The sequence below is a fragment of the Falco punctatus genome (assembly GCF_963210335.1).
Source record: "Falco punctatus genome assembly, chromosome: 8".
Lineage (NCBI taxonomy): Eukaryota > Metazoa > Chordata > Aves > Falconiformes > Falconidae > Falco > Falco punctatus.
In genome coordinates, this window is record NC_137588.1 from 7,024,122 (window position 1) to 7,046,643 (window position 22,522).

Here is a 22,522-nt window from a genome sequence, read left to right on the forward strand (position 1 = left end):
TTGAATGAAACCTCACATGCCAAAAAGCAGACTTTGGCTCTTGCTTTGATCTGCATGTTACTCTGGTAGGTGGGAAGGATACTGTGCAGATGTAGGAGCTTCAACCTCCAGCATCAAGGTCATCTGTGAGCACAGGAGATCCCGCATGGGAAAAGCTCTGCTTCAGGCCACCAAGGACTTAAAAGAATCAAACAAGAGATGAGCTTTTGTTAGTATGTTGCTTCTGTATCCTGGAAGACACTAGGGAGACTGTAAGCTGGTGACAACACAGGGGATCATGGTCTTCCTTTGTCAACCAGTTGCTGTGACCTGTTGCTGAGGGTGGCCAGGAGTTGAATGGATTTCTAACTGTGCGTGAATCTTTCCTTATCTCACTCTATTTCCTGTTGCTGTTATCTCATTTTGTGGATTTCCTTGGCTGTGGTCCCAGCGCAACTCTTCTGAAGAAGTTTTTATGTAAGCTGAGAGAGGGGCACCATCCTCAAAGGTGGGTGTTGTCCCTCCGGATTGTCCCTATACCTTATTCCCTTACAGCATTAACATCTGTCAGGATTGGACTTCTGCCTGACTTTCTTCCTCTGCTACCTGCCCCGTCAGAGAAAATGATCGTTACCTTTGAGCTGTGTTTCAGAAGACTCAGAAAGTCATGGGTCAGAATCTAGATCACCTCCTCTTCTTGACTGGTACACAAGTAACTTCACTAAGCTGTCCCCCTGCAAGCTCCCAACCATGTGGAAGAAGTAGGGTGAAAAGTTCAGCAAACCACAATCCATTTTACAGCAGACCTGCAAAGCACAAATATTAATACCAATGAAACAAGGAGGGGGGTGATGGTGGAATTCAGTTGCCAGTGGCTGATAGACCTTCCAATACTTAAACTGTGAGCAAGGCTTTTAATCCACACACAATAAACTGTTTTACCTCCAGCATCAGAATAAAACCGCTTTTTTTAAGCTGAATTATCACCAAAAAAAAAAAAAAAAAAAAAAAATCCACAAAACAAGAACACCAAAAACTTGACATTGCTCTTGACATTGCTGAGCTTTCCTGTAAACCATCAGTCTGGATATATTTTATGATGTGATTTATAGAGAGTTTGTTTCTTAAGACTCAAAGCAACATTGCTATAAAAGTATAAAAGATGCATGTTTTGGTAGTGGATGAATGCCATTGCTTTTTTTCCCTAGCGGGGAACCTGCTGAGCGGGTTAACACCACTTGGAAAGATTAATTCTTCATGTGTGGGCATTCGTTGGCAGCCTTGAAGCAGCACAGATTACAATGCCATCATCCTTCTGGTCAAGAGCAACACCATAGCAACTACTCAAGCTAAGAGATTAATTAATGAGTTGCAAGACAAGGGGAATGTGATTCCTTGGACTTCCAGCACCAGTTTTGCTGATTTTTTCTTCTGCAGGCATTTTCACAGCACTTTTGCAGTGCAGTTTTAGTGTTGCTGTTCTCTGTTCAAGTCATGGAATAGATTAGATGATCCCTAGGCCTTTTCCACCTCTAACACTTGTGGTTCTGGTTAAATAGCTGTCAAGTTCTGAATTTAAAAGAGCAGAACAAGCCAAGGCTTTTGAGGTTCTGCTGGGAGGATTACAACTTGTAACACATTCCATAGCCTTCCAAAAGTGCCTGCGCTTTTGGGTTTCCGGACAAAAACTGTTATTCAGCTTTCTGTAGAACTTCTTTGTAGTTTACCACACAATCCAGCTTTTCTTTCTGCATGAAGATACTGCTAGCTTACTAAGGCTAGCTGCAGTGGAAGCCTACCCTCCCTTTCATTGTTTATGACTGAAGATGCTTGCCTATTGCTGAAGCAAACAAATTTCCTTACACTAAAAAATGGTCTCTGCCAATTCACTTTTAAATGTGGCTCTTGGAATTTATAGGGAAGTAAAAGGTCCCAGGGAAATGAATTGTTGTCTTGTACCCTTGCCAAATGTACATAAAAGAGCTGATAGGTCTTTGGCCTACTTGCTTTTATTGTGATCTATAGGCTGCACATAAATATTGTATCAGATGGTGCAGTTTAGGGCTGTGGGGTTTTCGAAGTAGGTTAAGGAGCTTTTCACCTCCAAATAATTTCTCTGAACCTGTCTGGCTGCTGCTTTTTTTGGTGAGTCATCAGAGAAGAGAAGCAACTAATTTGTGGTCTTGATGGAAAATGCCAAGGAATTACCAGGGCATAAGATGCACATTGGGGTAGCATCGCTGGATTCAACAGGGTTGCATCGATGTAGCTGGTGGATCTGATCTCTCACCTGGAGATATTTCCTGGTGGAAATGGTGTGCGGGGACAGGACAGACATGTTTTCTTCCCTTGGCCTCCAAGCGATGCCCTGTTTTGGTCTCTCTTCTGCTGGGACCCAAGTAATAGCCAGCAGGGCATTGCTGGGCAGCAGGAAGCTGTGTCATGATGGTGCTGTTTGGTGCTGCCACACAAGCATGACTTCTCAGAGGTCTGACCAACAGACTTGCTATTGACCGAGTGCTGAATTTTTTATTATCTGGGCACGTCTTCCTTTCATGGTGCTGTTGGTTTATAGCACAGAAATTTCAGCCTTATCTTTTTGAGAGGCACCTCTATACTATGAGATCTTTGCACAGCTTTGTTAGCACTGATTGCTACTCCTTTTTTATAGCAACAATATGTATGTGTTAGATCCCAGCCATGTTAGGTGCACTATAAACACTCCACCAGTGTGCAAAAGGCATGTGTCTGCCCTCCTTGGGAAGTAAAAAGTGACAGAAAATTCATCCCTGGGAAAGAAGGGGTCTCTTTGTTGAGACAAGGATCCTGACAACTTTGTAGGTTTGAGCTTGACAGCCTTTGGTGACTGTGAGCTCTGTGGAAATAGGGAGGCTTGCCCTGTCCTAGGTGAGTGGCTTTAGCAAGCTTTCTTGCTCAGTCATTCTCTCTTTATAAGGAAAACCTTGAAGAATTTGGTGGTGAGCCTTGGTCTTTGAAATTGTGTGTGTCTGGGGGAAGGCTTATTAACTTGGCATCTGGAATTGGGGTTGTTAATGGACCAGAGGCTGTAGCCAAAGAGTGTGGGTTTGGGGAAGGGAGAGGTGATTTGTTTTCTTAGCTATATGCCATAATAATTAACACAAAACATATTAATATTAATTATAACATTTCTATTATATTCTACTATCATCTTTAGCACTGTTGTGGGTAGTTCGTTTGCCTGTCACTACATCCACACGCTGTTTGCTTCCAGTGGGACTGTTTTCCAGTCAGTAACCTGCATCTATAGTGAAAACGGGCTCTGCATGGTTTTCTTTTTTATTCCCTAGGCAATCACGGGGCAATGTGACGGGAGTCAGGAATGTCTGGGGACAATGTGGAGAAAAAGGCTTGTATGCATGACAGCATATACCATATGCTTGGTTTCTAGTTCAGCTAACCTTGCTAACCTGGGTGACCCTAGGACAATCTGGACCGCATTTCTATGCCAGTCATAAAAGTCCATTAGACTGGCTTTGGCTGCAAATCAGAGTAGTTCAGGACACTCAGTGTAACGGGAAACAGATTTGGGAGACAAGGGTTCACAAATCCTACGCTGAACTTACGAGATGTTCACAACACTTACCCCTCTCTTCTCCATCACTTAGCTGTAATGATTAAAATTGGGATTCTTCTCTTAAAGCAGACCTGGATTTCTCACTCAAAGTAAGGAGCTGGCTTCCTGTTTTTTCGCAAAAGCCCATGACTGTCTTTCTCAAACTTAAAGCTTTGAAATGGGTTGGATATCCTAGCTAATTCTGCAAGTACGCCTGCATTTAACCATTCGGATCTTCACTGAAGCCAGGACCCTCTTTTGTGTTCCAGAGGATCTGAAGATGGGAAAATGTGGACATTCCAAAATTCTGATGTGAGTAAAGTTGTATTTTTCTTACTCAGAAGAATTTTACAAATCAAAAGTTCAATTATAAGATTATCAACACTTTGGGATGATAAAGGCAGCAGACACAAATGCCTCTGAAACAGGAGGCTACAGAGAGGTGAACAGGTTGCCATGTCTCTCTGACAGCTAGTTTGCATGCAGATACTCTGTTTTTTAATAACACAGGGAACACATATGTAGCTTTGCTGCAAAGTCCCCCCGTGACTTCTCATCTCCAGAAGTGTTCGGCATCAGTTTAACTCTTTTCCTGCTGAAACCAATGACAGAATTAAACTGCTTCTACCTTGCATTCCCTTGCTTGTATTTTGATATTATTTTTTTTTTTCATTGACTTTAAGGAATGATGCTGACTTGTTGCTTGGTCAAAAAGACTTGGCTTCTTCATACTTTTTTCAGCAATCCACATGCATCACAGGGGTGGAGGAGAAATAATTGGCCTATAACTTTGCACAGCTCAGGGAAAGCATACAATTAGCATTGCTGCAAATTGTTCCCGGATGAAATTGGTGAGTTGAAAAGTAGAAAAGCCAAAAAGCCCTTGAAGTTGGAAAATTTCCCTGTTTGCCTTGGGATGTTTATGAACTTAAGACATCAGCTGTATCTCTGGGTCTTGTTTTCATAATGGAGTATCTCTTGAGATTTCTTCCACTAGCATTGTCAGCGTTAGCGTGGGAGACATCAAAGCAAAGTGAGATAACTGGCAACTGGCATGGCAGCGTGGGGTAAAAGGTGAACGCCTTGTGAAATGATGCCTGCAGGCTGTATATTCCACATCAAATGCAGGCTCTCCTGAGCTTTAAAACCAGAGCACCATAAAACTCTAGGTGACTCCCTTAATGGGTTTAAAAATAATTCTCCCAGGCTTGCTCCCTGTTGTTCACATAGCCTCTCACCTGTGATGGAGAGCAACAGCAGGCTGCGGTGAAGGGGCGAGAGGGAGAGCAGACGCAGAGCAGGAAGGAGCCGGAGGCAGCTGGTAGTCTCGCAGGATAACATAACTGCTCGGTGCTCCCCAGGGCCAGGGGCCAGGTGCAAGGGTGAACGTTCAAAGGAGGCTGAGGAGGGAGGTGCCCAAACCTCATGTAAAATCATTGCAAATTGGCCAATTATTTGCCTTAGGCTTCTGTGGTTTCTAGCAATCGCTGTGTGCGTGAGGAAACGAGTGTATGTATCTCAGGCACAAAGATGGTAGTTCGACCGTCTATCTTCCTCTTGTGGGGTTTGTTACTCCCAGCTCTTTCTTTTACGATCCTGTTTTTGTTCCACATGTGAAGTCTGATGTGGTTCAACCAGCGAGGATCATGCACTAAGGGAGCAGTTCATTTGGGACACAGCCGGTTTGAACGGAAACTTGTATGGGCTTTTGAGGTCAAGGGATTGGGAAAAAGCAGTCCCAAAGGATGCAAAACATTTATCCCCTCAGCTCTCCATTTGCACCCCAATGTGGTGGGAGGATGCCAGCCCTGACCCACCCTATGGCAGGGAATAAACCATTCCCTAACTTTGACCTGTTCCCTCATGTCCCCAGAATACACCCAAGAACAGTTGAAATGTCCTTTATTCTCAATGAGTGCTACCAGAGGTCTCCCAAGAAGCACCATGGGGAGCCAAGACGCAGTACTTCTAATAGAAACAGAGATCTGGGAAAACTCAGGACCTGCCTACAGTTGGAACAGGCTGCCAGGCCAGAGGTACCTGAATGCTTGCACCAGTGGAAAACATCCCAAAGTGCGCTTTTTTTTTTCTTTTTTTTTTTAACCTCCTTTTATTTTTTCGCTCTTGCTAATGAATTCACTTTGTGGTGGTGGAGCTACTTCACAGCACAATTTTTTTCTTTCATGGTTGAGCTCTGCCCCCCTTACTCAAAGCAGGGATGACCGTCACAGTTACCACGCAATGTGATGTCAGGTCTTGCTGTCTCCTAGCCTAAAGCCCTGCCACCAGCTCCCTCATCAAAGGAGTGATATGCATGTTTCCCTGACAAAGAGTAACTGATTCTCTGATGCCCACAGGGTCCTCTGCTTAGGAGCACTTTGCAGGCAAAAGATTACATGTCTCGGGAATGAAGGAGAAGAGGAGTTAGCAAGGTCTGAAGTGGTGTGATGTGTACTGGCAGGAGGGGACTGACTGTGGTGCTCTGGGAACAGATGCATCAGGGAGCCTTCATGTCACTGCCCCAGCAAATGCTGGTTCTGAGGAAAAGGGTTTACGACCAGATTAGTTTGGGGATGTGAACAAGCAACCACTAAATGCAGCAGGTCCTGGATGCTCGGTGAGTGGGAGGTGATGCCAATGACAGGGAGCCAGAGCCAGGCTCACTTGTAACTGCAGCAAGAAGGTGCCTGGTATCCATGGCTCTGCAGAAATAACGCGTGGTGTAATTGGGACGAGAGAGCCGGTATGAAAGCCCCGAAGGCATTACCCTAAAACAGCCATGGCCACTTTAAAATCAGCTCCCAGGCACCCTCAGAAGCCTTTCTCCCCTTGCAGCTCTGTTCAGGGCTTCCTCAGGAGGTAACAGTCCTGCCATTCTCTCCTTCCATGGGTGTCTAATTGGGACTTTTTGAGCAGCCAGACCATGACGGAACAATTTACTGCAGACTCTGCCTAGAAAATGAGAACCATGCCCCTGCAAGATGGGTCTGGTTTGCCCCAGCCTGCAGCTCTGGGAGCAGGGGCACGAGAGGAACAAGATTTTGCAAAGCACATAAAAATGGTCATCTGGAGACAGCAGCCACTGTGGGGCTGAACGTGAGGTTTCTTTCTTACAAAACCGAAGAGAAGTGGGGGTTTTCTCCATTATTTCCAGGCTGTTGGAGTTATTAAGCAGAACGTTGTATGCGAGAGGTATGGTACTGTCTTGAAGCAGGCAGGAGGGACTTCAAAGGTCATTATAGGGAGGAACAGTTCATGCATAAGGGCAGGAATCCAGAGGGCTGTCCAGTGGCAGCATTACTTAGAGGCAATGACCAGGACAGTCGTCTTAGAATTGACTGCCTTGTGCTGCAACATGAGACCTGTCCCTGGGGTACTATGGCCGCAAACAGATGCGAGTGGAGGACCACAGTCTCCACAGAAGGCAGGTGGAGGTGTCTGATAGTTGTAGTTCTTGTGTGATCTTGTTGGGTGTTGGATCTGCGTAGCAGAGGTGAAGAGGCTGCTCAAGCACACAGTAGAAGCTTGGGGCTTGGTCTTGGACTGCCTCATCATAGAACTACCTGGACCTCTGTCTTCCCAGGCTGGTGGGAGGGAGGGTCAGAGCTGCTAACACCTCCCAGCCCTTTCCTTGGAGCAGGTTTTGTCTGTACAGCAGAGGTATGACTTTGGACTTTGAGAAATATCATCTCCTCATCCCATAAGTGGAATGAACATCAGTTAATCATCTTCAGACCCTGCAATTTCCTACCTCTACTTTGCAGTGCATAAAAGGATTTTGATAGCCCATGGAAATAGCTCCATATTGGCACAATTCTCCCTTTAGAAATGTACAACGCTGCGTGTTGTGTTTTCGGAACAATGGGTTTGGAGATGTGGAAGGCCCTTGACTTCTATCCCCTGGGGGGACCTCTGTTTCCTCTGGGGTCCTTGGCTGGGACTGGACCACAAAAAGAACCCAAACACAGCATCCTGCCTCCCCTGGGAAATAACAGTTGTGTCCTATGCAGCCAGCAGTATGAGTGGTGGCAATGAAGGCCAACTGCAGTTCACGTGTTGCTGGTGATACGAGCTTCTAGCACACTGCGGCTTTTACTTATTAAATTCTGCTCCCCCCCACCCCAAAGGAAACTTAGGAAACTGTTTAAACTTTTGTAGGTGAAGTCAAGCATTCAAACGCTAGGAAATGCCAGATTTATAGTTGCCACTGTAATCTTGCACATGTGCTTTGATACAGCCTTTAGAAACCTGACTCCCTGTGTTTCCCAAAAAGACTGCGTAGGGAGCTGAATTATGGCTGCCCACATAAGCTTGGATGAAGCAATTCCAGCTTCTGAGTACCTAACTTTCCCACCTACTCAGCTCTTTGACATTGTGTGATATAAACATGCATACGAGGCAGGCGGCATGGGTTTTTTTTTTTCCTGCAGAGGGTAGCTCAGGTGACGATGTGCAGGTCACCCTGGTGGTGTATGACTTGTGGGTGCAGCACCCAAGAGCCGACCCTCATCATCTCTGTTCCCAGAGCACTTAAATTTTGTAGGTTTCCTGCTACACTGGTTTTATTTTTGCAGGCAGCTTTGAAATGTGGTGGCATCTGACCTCCACTGAAACCAAAGGCATGACTCCGCTGACCTCTGAGCATCGCCTGAAGTATCCTCTCTGGAAATCCCCAGAGGAGCATTCCACACTGCCCCTGCCTGCGTGTGTTACGGTATGATAGAAAGCAAAATAGTTTTTTTCTGAGAGGATGGGGTTAATGTCTTGTTCATTCATGACTCTTTAGGAATTCATAATACAGATATTACCTAATTACAGAGTCCAGTACCAGCACATTGTAAGCAAGTTGTGGTTGAGATAAGCAAGCCATGGATGGGAAGGCACGGAGGACTGGGAAACCAAGTTACAGGCTGGGAAATTCCACCTGAGGTTTGGTTTCTGGTTTCAGGATAACCGTGAGACCTGTACGTGTTTCCTTGTTCATGGTGTGTGTTGCCTGATGCAAGCAAGGGTTAAGGTCATTAGTGGTAGTTTCTAGAGGTCTGCCTTATTGCAGGCTGGGACTCTGGGGTTCGGTGGTGTCCATCTACGTGATCTCAGTTTACAGTGTTGTGCTGAAAGTGTGTGTGGGTTAGGCAGGAAACAGAGCTGCAAAGGTCCAGACCCACACATGGCCTGAGGTAAATGGATTGTGTTGGAGTGGCTCCTCAGGGACAAACACCAGGGCATGCATACCAGTGCCGTGAACCCAGCCTAGGTCTCCTGTGGCACCTTGCTGGCTTTTTAGCTGATGGTCTTCACGGTCAGATAGTTTTTCCTTTTATCTCTCTCCTATATCTGTGAAAAAAAACTCCTACTTGGTACCTTCTTTGTTGTTGTTTTTGTGTCAGAATGATGGCAAGCCTTCGTGTAGCTTAATCCAGTTGAGTCCTTTCTTGTTTACACACTGCTGGATATAATAAGGCCTCAGCAAAATGTACTTTGCTAACAACTGTGTGTTCTGTGGGCAGGACACATTCAGGTGTTCCTTCTGTAGCTGTGCAGCGTGTCATGGCAGTTGGTGTTAGGAATATTTTTGGTATAACTTTACCCTGTTGCCTTTCTGACACTCAGTATGCTTGGAGGTACTCTCCAAAGCAAACCAGAAAAAGAGCAGGAGGCTTTTTTTCTCTTGGCAGCTTCTGTCTCCTCCTTCCTTCTGCAAAACCTTTTGATTTTGTCTATCCACAGAGGACTTGGACTAGAAAGACAGAGAAATTGTCAGGACATTAAAGCTGCCAGGTGGAGGGCCTGCTTTAGTTTCCCTGTGGTGTACACAGCTCTTGTTCAAGGACCACAAAATCTTTTTGCAGGCATTGCTGGATTTAGTTCTGCAGTTAAAAGATGGTACGCCTGGGGTTAGCTGACATGAATACCCACACCGAGCTCCACCACTGTCCCACGAGCAGCTTCGTGCCTGCTGTGCCCTGCTGCAGTGGCGCTAAAACAGTGCCCACCCCTTGGTTTGAAAAAAGCAAACTCTGAACCACCTAATGAAGCTGCTTAATGAGAAAGATGTGAGACAGTTCCTTGGATGGGGTGCCAAGATGGTGTGGGGTCACTCAGGGCTTACGGTCCTGGCTGAGTTTCATGATTGCAAGCTGTGGGCCCTAACCACAGCCTGTGGGAAAGATGCTCCCTGAGGAGATGGTAGAAAAAAATGCTCTTTGCAGGGTGGGTTTGAATCACCTCTATGGCTGCTGGAAGAAAACAAAGACTGCTTGCCTGACAGACTCGTGTAACAGAAGAGGTCCAGCTGATGCTGGGGTTGCTCTGACCTGTGCTTCACTCCCAAGCCCCACGTAGAGGTAAGAGTTTTGCAAATGAAAGGTTCCTGTGTGTTATCCTCTCCTACCCCGAGCCTCCATTGCCCTTCATGTCTCAGAGAAGCTGTGATTAAAGCTAGTGCAGAGGATTTATACTGTTCCCCCCATGTTCCCCCATGTTCCCAGTAACCCAAACCTGACCTGAAGTACCTGCATAGGTGCGTGTACGCATTACAGTAACTTACAGGAGAAGATACAATTCTGATGAGCTGAGCTGATTCATATCCTTTGAAAGGAGAAATGACACATCTATTTCTGGAGAGGTGGAATGTATCCCAGTAACTCAAGGAACGGGATGTAGGAGTGAATCAGATGGATCGATTGTGAATTACTCACAGAACAATCAAAATACAGTTCAGTTTCCTTTAGAAACTGGTCATTTGAAGCAAGTTGTCAGAAGATCAACTGAAACCGATATGACCTTGTGTTGCCTCAGATCCGAAGGCTGAATAATTGTGTTGTTGACCTAATTACACAAAAATGTGAACATTAATGACTAATAAAAATTCCCCACTTAAAGCAAACATCTGCATGTTGCAAAATTCAAATTGGAGATTCCCAGTTAGGACCATCTCTGAAAAACATTTTCCCTGATTTCAGAACTTTCTTGGTCTTTAACAATGATTTACATTACAGCTGCTGTTTAGTTAACCATGCTTCCTTTTAAGCTATCTGGTGTGATCCAGTTCAGGCCATATTGGAGGATTCCCGTCTATCTCAACCAGTTATTTGAATATTGACTTCATTGTTTCATATATAATACCAGCAGTGAGAGTCCACTCTCAACTGAAGGTACAATAAAAGGGAGAGGGTACGGAGAAACAGATGGAAAACAGACTTTCTTTGGAAGAAGAGCAAGTGTTGACTCACTCTCAACCTATAAATACCTCTTTGGGGACATAATTTTGGATATGAAAGAGTTTTATCCAGAAGGTGAAGACATAGGGATGGATTACCTTAGGAGAGGACCATCAGAAGCCCGCTGATTCAACAGCAAGGAAAATATTTCCCGTTCTCACAATTCCCATGCTGCTCCTGGATTGCACTAAAATTGCTTCATTTGGATGTGGGAAGCAATACACTTTGTTCTTTTTCAGATTCATCTTAGTGCACTTTAGCACTAGATGAGCTGTCCATGGGGAGAGAGAAAGAGGAGGGAGAGTATTACTCAAATGAAAGACAAAGCTCTTGACTACAGATTTGAAAGCAATTACAGGGAGAAGCCATCATCAAGAAAATGCAAACTAAAATGTATCTGATGTGGCTTCTGGCCAGCCAGAGGGGCAAAAGCCACAGGAACCATCAGTGGATCTCCGTTGTGTCTTAGGAATTGGTCTCCTTCTCTGTTCTATTTATGCTTAGTATAGTAGTCTTTATTGAGCTGTAGGTTTGGATGAGCTGCTTTGCATCCGTTCAGGAGCTCTTGGCACATGCATAAGGCAATTTGGGATTGCTTACCCTGTTGGTGCCTAAAGAAGCTTCCCAGCATGGTGGTCGTTTCACTCTTCCGTCTTTCTCTCTTGAGGAGACTGTTAAATCACAATTGGAAACACCCACTACAATATTTTCATTTCACGCATCATTAGGTATTTTTTCACTGAGTTGCAGTTCCCTTTGCCTTTAATTTACTAATATCACTCAGAGACCACATATGATGAATCAATATGCTCCGCTTGCACTGGTGGTCTCATTTCCGATGCCTTCCTAGGTCGTATGCTGTATCAGATGTAAAGTGTTGTGCCTGACCCAGGGAAATCCTCTGGTCTGTGTGATGCATGAGGCCAGGGTAGGTTGCCACAGTGGTCTGTTGGGCTATGAGCTATGAAACAAATGAAATCTTCTAAATGAAGGGCTGACAGTGGAATTTTTTTGCTGAAAAGGGAGGTAGCAGAAGTTCTTGCCCACTGAAATCTTTGAGATCTTGGCAACAGAGCAGGATGTGATGGACAAGGGGTAAAAGCATGGAAATGGAGAGTAAGTGCTCCATCAAAACGCCCTGGCTAAGCCAGAAAGCAAAGTGCATGTCTTGAGCCTGTCTGACGCTGGGAAAAAAGAGATCTGGTGGGGTGAGCACAGCTGTTCACCGAAAGCATCCAAGTCAGCCATGGGCAAGACCGGTGCCAAGGGCAAGTGTGGCCAGGAGAAGCAGGGAAAGAAGGACTTGGTGCACAGAGCCAGAACACTCCTTTCTAACACCGGAATACTTCACCCTGGTTCATGGTTGCTCTGACATGGCCAACCCCCTGGGCACCAAGTTACTTGGGAGTGATTTTTAGAGCACTCCATGTATTTGCACAACTAAAGTAGTGCAAACAGCAACAAAGGCAGAGCTGCCGCTGCAGCCTGTCCATAACATTTGAGAGGGGATTCACCAAATTCAAATGACCCTGTGCTCTGGTGCTAATTATTTACTTTGTTTCCATGATGTGGTGAAGGACAGGCTAGGACTCCAGGACATTGGAAAATATTGGATGCCCTGGAACAGAAATTTCAGGAAATACAAGGACAACCTGTGGATCAAAGGGTATGAATCCAGGTTCCCAAATAAAGGGGTGATTATGTGAGCAGTTAAGTAGGGATTAGAATCGTAGGTGATAATAGTAAGCAGCTGGGAAGGGAGGCCATAAAGAGCCAGAAATAAAATAAAAGGCAGGTGGAAAAAAAAAGAACAGTTGAGAGAAGCGTGATGGGAATCCTACCCCAATTAAAAATATGAAATTAAGTGCTCTGATGCATCTCATGTTCATATAAAAGTATGTGAGGTGCTCTGGCTCCAACTGATATCTTGGCTTCTTCCACATCTTCCTGCCTTGTGATTTGGGCAGGAGACTATATTCCCTGGAGAAGGGATTTTCTTAGCAAGTGCCTTTGTGATAAGTGCGGTCTTCGAAGTCTTACTGAAATGATGCTCCTGATTCATAGGACTGTGGTTGGGCAGACAACCATTCTAGATGCCTCCAGCATTTTCTTCATAGATGATGTTTCTTTCTTAGCCAGCTGCTGGAGGCTCAGAGCAACCTGCTGGGATTTTGGGAAATCAGAACATGACTGTGTTGAGCTGGAGAGAAAAAGCCTCATGGATTTTGTCAAAAGCACGGAACATCCTGTGCCAGGAACTGGTTTTCATCTTTGCTGCAGGCTTGTAGCTGGGCTTGAAACACAGGGCTTTGCAGCTCATACAGCCATGGTTGCTTGAGCTACAGCCCATCATTGTCCTCAAGTGTGCCTCAGACCTACAAGACCTGGGTCTAAGTCCTGTGCCCGACCTGCCTGTAGATCCATTGTGAAGGGTGACTCCTACTGCAAGGTTGAGCTGTTCTGGCCTTTCAGCAAAGTTTTTCATTCTTACTGTGGCTGGTCCACACATAAGGCTCTTAACTTGCACCCAGTTGAGCAGGGTCACCCACAGCTCACGAGAAGAGTCTGTTCTGCTGGGTTCCTTTAATGCTTTTAAAAGAAAAGGAAAAAAATGAGAGAAAATAAAAAAGTAACAGGGACGCTGCATTTCCAGGCATCCAGTCTCTCGTGACTTTTAAAATGGTTCTTAATGCTCTGCTTCCCCTTAAAATGTTTCAGACAGCCCTAGGAAGAGGTGGTTGAAAGGGTCCAGCCCAAGAGGCTGGGAGTGATTCACTGTTGCACTTTTCCAGTTCGGGTGTAAAAAGGTGTTTGACTTTTAAGAGGGTACATCTGCCTATGTCCAGCTCCCTGCAGGAAGCCAGGACCAGGGGTCCAAGCTAGCTTTCCTCTAGCTCTTGCACCATGACTAATGTAGATTCAACTAACTGGATCTGCTGTCAGTTGCATCTGCCCAGCTATTGGGCTGAAATCAGTGCTATTCCTCATTTCAAGTTTAAACTGACACTTAAGTCCAGCAGGAGTATTTGGCTTGTACCAAGTGATGCTTGGCTGGGCTTTGGACGCTCTTTACCTGCTGATTATATCAAGAAGTAATTGTCTTCTGTACCTACAAGGGTTTCTGTTAACTTATTCCTGAACATGGGTTTTGCTTTTGCTATCCCAATGGAGCTAAAATGAGCAGCAGAGAGCAAGGAGGAGGTGAATCTCTTGGTTTTATGTGAGCATTGTCTCAGGTCTGTGTAAAGTAGGGCTTCGTTTACCACTTATTGATATCAGTTTTAGTACCTACATTGAGTTTAACTTGCACTGTGTGGGTCTGGCTTCCATCAGTGATGGATGCATGTGCTGCAGCAATGCAACAAGTTACTCTGCAGCAGCTGTGTCTTCCACCAGCTCCCTAGGTGCTTGTGAGGTTTTGTAAGCAAAAAAAGGGAGGAAAGCTTTACAGCCACTTGTCCTGTGCTGCAGAAGGAGCTTTCCTTGCACTCTTGCAGTTCTGCAGTCTGTCCAGCAATCACAATCCTCTTCAAGGATGCATCTACCTGAAAAGAGTCTGTAGTGAGGTGAGGGTCGGTCACTTTTCCCAAGGACTAAGTGATAGGACAAGAGGAAACAGCCTCAAGTTGTGCCAGGAGAGGTTTAGATAGGATAGTAGGAAAAATTTCTTCACCAAAAGGGTTGTCAAGCACTGGAACAGGCTGCCCAGGGAAGTGGTTGAGTCACCATCCCTGAGGGTGCTTAAAAAATATGTAGCTGTGGTGCTCAGGGAATATTATTTAGTGGTAGACCTGGCAGTCCTGGATTAACAGTTAGATTCGATGATCTTAAATGTATTTTCCAACCTAAGCAATTCTATGATCCTATGAGTCTGTCAGTCAGTCTCATCAGAGAAATAAAAGGGGAGAGTTACAGCGAACAGTGCAAGAAGGAAAATGATGCTGGAGGGGTGATTTGGAGTGCAGCAGGACTGTGAGAAATGAAAGCAAGGGCTAAGGGTCAGGCTTGCACAGCCATGATACTTACCACCCATTTTTCTCATGATTCATCCATATGGTTCCAGTTTGACTCCCTGGTTCTCACCTCGCAGTCCCAGCTCTGCCAGTCCCTTCCAATGGCAAGAGCAAGTGAAGCAACTGTCAGCATATGCTCAGTCATGTTAAAGTGAATAAAAACAGGTACATCCCGTTTTTTGGTGGTTGAAAGGTGGAGTGTTGGGGGGAGGCACTTAGTACAGGCTCTGGGCTGGGAGACCTTGGGAACAGGCAGCTTCACATTTGTGGCACATGCTGAAGCCATTTTCCCCAGGCGGTGAGGTAGATAGCACCTTCAGGACTGCAGCTTGCTCTCTTGGTTTCGTTTTATACTCTGTTTTTAAAAGCCTGGTGGCTGACAGCGTGTGTGTGAGCACTCGAGTAGGACACCTGGCTTCTCCGCTGGGGAACTCTTAGATGCAAACAGCTGGAGAAGCGGTCAGAGGGAGTCTTGCTCCAGGGATGAAATCCGACTGTGGTTGAGATGCACAGAGCAAATGGCATTTATGCGTCTGCTGGCCTAATTGCTTCACTTCCCTGCCTCCCCAGCCCCCCACATCCCCCTCAACCTGCAGTCAGTCTGGGAGACATATGAAGCATATTACTGTGAGTTTTTAAAATACTTGGCCGTGAGGGAAGTGTTGGTTGAAAGATAAAGCCAGAGGTACCTTTTCTTGTGGTGTGAGCCAAAGATTATTGCAGGTTTGGAGGTTTTGGGCAAGGATTTTGCGAGAGAATGTATTTTGCAACTTCTTCCCCCCTCCCCCCTTCTGTAGACAACATGCTTAGCTGGCTCATTACAGCATTTACCAAGAATTTGTTCTAGGACAGGACTAATTAATTAGACTGTCAACATGCCGGGTTTTGTACCACAGTTCTGTTTCATGGTCTCCCTTGGAAAAAAAGCATCTGCCATGGGGAAAATGCTTATGGTGACGGGCAGGCTGCAGTCTCCTTTTCCTCAGAAACTGCATCTATTTCAGGGATGAAAAGATGTTTTCAATGCATTTACAAGGGCTTTAACCTAGAACTTTTTGGAAGTGGTTGCAATTTGGGACACTTGCATATGCCAGCAACAAATGTCATTTTGATTACCTTTTGTTCTGACTTGAGAGAGGACCCAGGGAGGTGACTGGAGAAAATATTTGAGAGAAAACAGCAGAGATCATTCAGCTTTGATCATCCTTTCAAGTGTCGTGGCTGAGAATAAGCCAAGGCACAGGAAAAAGCAACAGCAGCGTCTGGGAGAGATCAGCTGGCAAGGCTTTGATGAGATTGACCAAGGAGTCATAAGAACAGCATTTCTCTTTTCATGGGTCAGAGATGAAGCCAAATGCAGGACTGAGGAAGCCTGTGAGTTTGCCTTCAGCCTTCTTTGCCTCTGAAAATATAAACTTGTGAATTAGAGCAGCGGCAAGAAAACAGGCGCTGTAGTTTTGGGTAGGGATGAATGGGCAGGAGCAGAGGTGAGGACCCGCTACGTGTGCCCAGAGGACAAGCATGGTGCCGCTGACATCTGGGCCGGGATGTTCATGCTACAGTTTCTTCTCTTTCCCTTTCCTAAACTTGGGTGTGTGAAAGCTCCTGCTCAAAATGTTCTCTAGCAGTTTGTGTCTTGACCTCAAGCTTTCCAGCATAGCAAAGGGAGGGCCATGTGCATCATCCCTGCTTGACTCTGTGCATACACCAGCCAAGTAAGTGCATCAGGAGAATACGTCACAGTCAAAGTGGTATGAGGAGGTGGGAAAACGAATCTCTGCTTTGCTCCTGCCTTTTTGTGTGACTGCAGTCAAGTCAAAGAGGTATTTTGTAAACCACTCCTTGCCAGGTTCCTGCAGCTGGGTCCTTCCAAAAATCCCACTCCTCGTGTGTCTGCTTTTGCTCTATCTATACAAACGGAAATATTTTGTCTCTTATCTTGAACTGAAGCTCTTCGCAGCTTCAAAGTACTACGACTCTGTGTCTGGACAGCTCCCAACAACGTGGGTCCTCATCGGAGCTGGGGCTTTGCTGCAATTTTCTTAGTACTGTATGCAACCAGCAGTGTCCTGGTTTCTTTCAGCCATGCTCAGCATGCTTGTGACTCATGGCCCTGCTTGCATATGGATCTGACACCATGGATGAGTGGGTCTTTGAGGATACTGCCCAATTTAGGCTGTCACGCTGGAGTGCCCTAGCTGTGGCTGTGTACAGATGTTGTGTGCGACTCTGGATATGTTGTTGAGCCTGACAGATGCCTGGTAGCTGCTGTCCCTGTGATGGGACCAGTGGATTCTTGGAAATCTGGAACAAAAGGCTAAAAGTCACTAATTCTACCCAGTTTAAACTTTGTGGAGGGGAAACAGGACATTTCAGAATTTCATTGCACCAATGGGAAGCCCTGCAGTGATCAAACTTGCTGTCTTTCTCCAAATTTTCTCCTTAAAAACAGGTCCTTGACATGACAGCGACGAACTTTAATTAACACAGCTGCTGCTGCTACCTAGGTTTGTTAGCTGTTGGGGTTTTGCTGGCTATCACTGCCTCTTTGCCCCTTTCCTCCATTTTTCAACCATCTTCCCACACATCTTGGACTATGAAAACCTTGGGGCTAGGACCAATTGATGTGTTTATACGCCTTTCGCCACCACAGCCTAAGCCTGAAGGTACCACCACCTACAGGCAGCAGACAATGGTTACCTGTTGACCGGAGCACTGGGGTAGAAGGGAGGTGCAAGGGGCACATTAAATGTTTGCTGTTCTGTTGAGTTCCTTGTCCGTATCCTAGAAGCTGTGGGACATCTTTCAGAAAAGCTTTGTTTAACCTAAAGACCATCCAGTCCCAATCTTCGCCCAAGTATCCCACCTCTTTTTCACTGCACGTGCTCTTTAACCCAGCTCTCTGAAGTGTGCTCTCTTGCCACATATGACTTGCATTAGCTCTAATGAGAACTATCCATGCAAATCTCCCACTCGGCTAACAGTGATGGTTCCTGGTTGACAAGCTAATCTCATCCATGTGGAGAGCTTTTCAATTAGGTGGCTTTATAGCTCAGTAAAATTAAAACTCATTAACTCAAAAAAAAAGTTTACTACCTTATTTGTGGACAGCAGGCCTAGCACTTGCAAATACTAACTGCTGCAGTGTTTGATGGCCCAGGATAGACCTGTTGGTAGAGACAGGTAGAGCAGTTAAGGGAGGCAGAATCTAGAGATGACATTCAGAAATGCATAGCATTATTGCTAGCTTTTTTAGGAGCAGAGAAGATCCAGGTGTCTGTGAATGACAAATATCTGCCTTTACGGGTATGTTTGCACACGCTTCTTGCATCTCCTGCTGCATGCAGTAGCATAACGATCAGCCATGGTCCTTAGAGATGCTGCACTCAATGCTCAGGATGGGCTGGTAGACTCAGGACTGCAAGCAAGATTCAGAACCACATGTAAGTATTGGCCAGATATTCTTCAGAATACAAAAAAAAAAAATGTTTAATATTGCACAGAAGGCCACAGTTCCTGTCTTCTGTGGATTTTCTCTTCTTAAACACTTTGGGACTTTGAGATGGCATGGATGTTGTAAATGACCATGTGAGCAGAAACCATGCTGGGAAGTGCTCTAAGAATAATGAGCTGACGTGTCCCAGGACTTGTATGTGTTCACCTTTATTATTTCTGCAAACCTCTGTTTTCCTCTTTTTCTTACAGATGAAAGATGCAGACGCAAAGGTTTAGGCTAGAATTGAATGGAATTTCAGTGTTCTGAACCCAGAATCACTCTCTTGGATATCTATTGTGCAACTACAGCCAGTGCACGAAGTACCTGTTCAGATTCCCCTGCATGTGAGTTTTCCTTTCTGGTGGCCTTGCAGCCACAACTGTTTGACAAGGCTAAGTAGCTAGATGCTTAACTTCCTTAACTGACAGAAATGTGGAAAGTGGGTATTTCTGGGAAGAGTCGCTGGGCAGTGTCAGGCTACAGATCCACTTCTTCCCCCAGCTCCAGACAGCAATGCTTGCTGAAAGATAGCTCTCCATCTGGGTGAGCAGGTGGGCTTAGCCAGCCCCCCAGCCATGCCCAGAGCTCAGCCAAGCACAAAAATCCACATGCAATGATGGTGCATGACGTGCCAAAGTCCTACCAGGTCAGGAGTGAGAAAGAGAAAATGCAACAGAAGTGCAGCCCAACAATTTCCCCAAGCCCACCACCACATTACTGTCAAGCCTCTGCGTGTGTGTGCTGCCATTACGGTACACAGCCCACTGAGTGTATCCGAAAAGCCTGCGTGGTCCCTGATGAAGGCGTGTTCCCAGACGTGCTGCAGAGACTTTGCCCATAGTGTGATGTGTACAGGAATTTTTTTCCCTTTGTTCCAGAGAGGAGCGTTTCACCCACGATTACTTGAATACGTTGCAAAAAAATAAAGCATTGCATTTGAGAAAGGGAGCTGCTCATTTAAAAAAAAATATGCCAAAAGTCATGTCAAATGTGAAATAAATAGAAAAGAAACCCTGTACAAGAGCCAGCTGCATGAAAATCCCCATAAATTGTGAAGATTTCAGCGCTGTGATGAAGTCATGCAATCACCATAAATTGTGAAGATTTCAGCGCTGTGACGAAGTCATGCAATCAGGAAGATCGTGGTGTCTTGAGGAATGACGCAGCCCAGCTTGCAGCCCACACATAGCTTGGTGCCCCCTGTCACAGCAACACAACAGGCCAGGTAGAATCCTGCAGCCATCAGATTCCCCCCGCCTGAGCCCCTCACTCTGCATCTTGGCTGCCCATAGCATGCAGGTCTGGGGATAAAGCTGGATGTGGTCAAGCAGGAGAGGGAATGCAAAGGCAGGCAGGCAGGGCTGTCCTGACAGTGTTTTTGAGAAACAGAAAGAACACTTCGAGGTTTTTGCATTGTTTCTTTCCACAGCGTTCACCATGGCTAATGAAGATTACAGCCCTGATTATGACCCTGCAGGTCTGACCTTGTAGCGCAAAGAAAGACCCTGTGTGCTTTGCCCACCCCCTTTCTAGCAGAGGTATCCCTTCCTAGGCATCAAGAAGGGACCGTGTTGCTCTCTTGGCACCATCCCTGGGAATCCCTCTGTCCCTGCAGAGCACCAGGACTTTGACCCAGACTATGATCTGCTTACTGAAGCACTGAGATGTTTTTGATACCCCAGGAAAGGCTTGCTTCTTGTGTGTTTGTGTATACGCTGTGCCACATCACTTGTGGAAAAGTCAAATGTGACTCCCACAACCACAGAGGGCTTCAGAGAGGGCTATGGGTCTGCTGGTCTGGGTCAAGCCCAGATCTAAGAGGCCGCCAATGTCGCAGGAAGCTAGCAGAGATGGTGCCAAGTGATGGGGACAGAGCGACACCATTGAAAAGTACCATCCAGTTGTTTCCCAGCCACTTCCTCATGGTGATCTGAATTTCTCCATTTCCATAAAGCTCTGAATTTCTTCACAGAAATACTTCCAGCCCTTGGTCAGAGGGCTGTGCGTTACTTGCTTTGATACTGTTTGTGGTTTTCTTATGGTGGAGGCTCACTGCCTGCTCAGAGGGCTGGCTTAATGGTCTTCAGTTTTCAAAACCACTTGACCTGAGCTGCAGCTAATTTGTGGGGCAAGGCTGATCAACAGCAGGCCTCCCAGCTGCTGTCCTCAGCCAGTGACAAACAGGGACAGTGAGCTCTCCTCTCACCCTGCGAGGGGAATCAGTGCCCAGCAGAGCCAGGAGGTTTGTGGAAGAAGGAAGCTGATGCTACACCACCATGTATTAGGAACAGAGTTTTCTTCCCAGAAATATCTAAACGCTTAGGTCAGCGGCAGCAGCTCAGTGCCTCTGGTGCAGTGAGATCTCACAGCATCCAAGTCAGCTAAAACAGCTCTTCCAGGAGTTGTTTTAGCATTTCTGAACCACATGCAACAAAGGCCATGTTGGTGCAGAAGAACTTCAGCCTCCTGTATGGCTGCAGTGCTCAGGTAGGAAGGAGCCACTATGAATTACAAGATGAAGGGAAGTATGGTGTTCCATACCCAAGGGTATTCCTTGCACTTCTGGGGTGTGAAGGCAACCAAAAAGCAACCACTGCATGTTAATCCTTACTCATATCTGATAAACCGTGTTATACTAGGCATGATCAAAAAATACTTCTTCTAATGATGGAAGTTTTATCCTGACTCCCCCATGCATCACAATTAGAAACGCTGGTATGTTGTGCTAATTACTCATCTGCTGATGCATGAAATTGTCATTGCTGTTGCAGACTTACTGGAAACCTGGGTTTTCTATCTTGACTGTATTGAGTTACATTTTCTCAAAATCAGTAAGGAATCAGCTTCACTTCAGTTTCCATTTGCATCCCTGATTGTTCTGAATGATGTTTCTATGTGCCTTTCTATGTGCCTAAAAAAATCCCTCTTCACGGAGGACCGAGGCTCACATTTAACTCTGAAGGTGTGGAGTGAACCCTTTTCTGATACGGATGCAGCCTAAACAGTATGAAGTGTATGCAGGGTTACACGAGGGCCAGGAGAATTCATGTGCTGAACAAATTTCATCTCAGGGCTAAGCTGATAATGCTGCTGTGGTAATGGTCTTCCTGAAAACATCTACATTTTAGAAGGTACAGCTGGTCCCAGGCCTTTTTTCACTACCTCTTTAGCCACAGGGCTGTAGACTTTGCTACTGGTATTGCTCTTGAAATGCTATGGCTTTGCTCACTCAGCTTTCGTGTTTTGAATCACTGTTGCTTTTGGGGGGAGGAAGCTGCTTTCCATCCCCTGGATGCTATTAAGAAAAATCACAAACGGTCTGATGATTATTTTTCTTTTTTTTTTTTTTTTTCAGTCCTAAAACGCTGAGAGTAATGAATGTGCTAAACCTCACACCGCTAGAAATCCAAGGAGACAGAACATCTATTTATGAAAATAAAAACACAAATTGCCCCCAGCATTCACGCATCATTAGAAAGCTAAACCACAGTCCCAGAAATCAACCCCTTCAGTCTGAACATGTGCTCACAGCACGGGGAGGGCTGGACCAGCAGAAAGCCACTCTGCAAGGAGGTGGATGGAGGAGCAGCTGAGGCACAGCTGAACTTCTGCAGCATCAAAACCCCTGGAGGTGAACCCATCCCAACCAGACCAGGAAAGGTAATTAAAAAAAAAAAAAAAAAAAGTAGTTTGGGGAAAATCTCCTGGGTTTTGTTGCTGGTGTTGGCACAGCTGATTTGGGGAAAAGGGAAGGAGGGTGGTGAGTGGAGGGGCAAGCTTCAGCTTTGGTGCAGGCTGCCTGGAACACCAAAGCACCTTCCTGGGGAGCTGCTGGATCCTGTGCTGGACCCCACCTTGGACTAGCACTGGTCTGTTTTGAGGGATGACAGGAGGTCACTCTCTGCTCAGCCTCCCAGCACTCCTCCCTTGTGCCTTCATCAGGCCGTCACTCGTCACTCGCTGAGGTTAAGTGACACAAAAGGGAGGATGCTGCTTGCAGTGCTCAGGGCTGCCGCTCATTTTGGTCCCCTGAAATCAACTTGTGCTCAGGCACAAGCAGAAGAGTTTCATCTGGCTGGGATTCTGAAACTTGATTCAGATCAATTAAGCTTTCAAAATACAGCCCTTACGGCCACTTCCATTTGTTAGTGATGGCAGATCATCTATGGTAGTTAGGGAACAAACATAGCCTAAGAAAAGATCCCTTTTCTTGTGC

The 22,522-nt window shown here is 45.9% G+C and overlaps 1 long non-coding RNA gene across 1 annotated transcript in view; it reads left to right on the forward strand.

Annotated features, from left to right (window-relative positions):
- The first annotated feature begins 15 nt into the window (after positions 1–15).
- Positions 16–22,522, forward strand: part of LOC308069029 — a 48,626-nt gene continuing 26,119 nt past the window's right edge. The window contains exon 1 of the long non-coding RNA XR_013930240.1: positions 16–21,966. This is a non-coding gene — a long non-coding RNA (uncharacterized lncRNA). The remainder of the gene's footprint in view (positions 21,967–22,522) is intronic.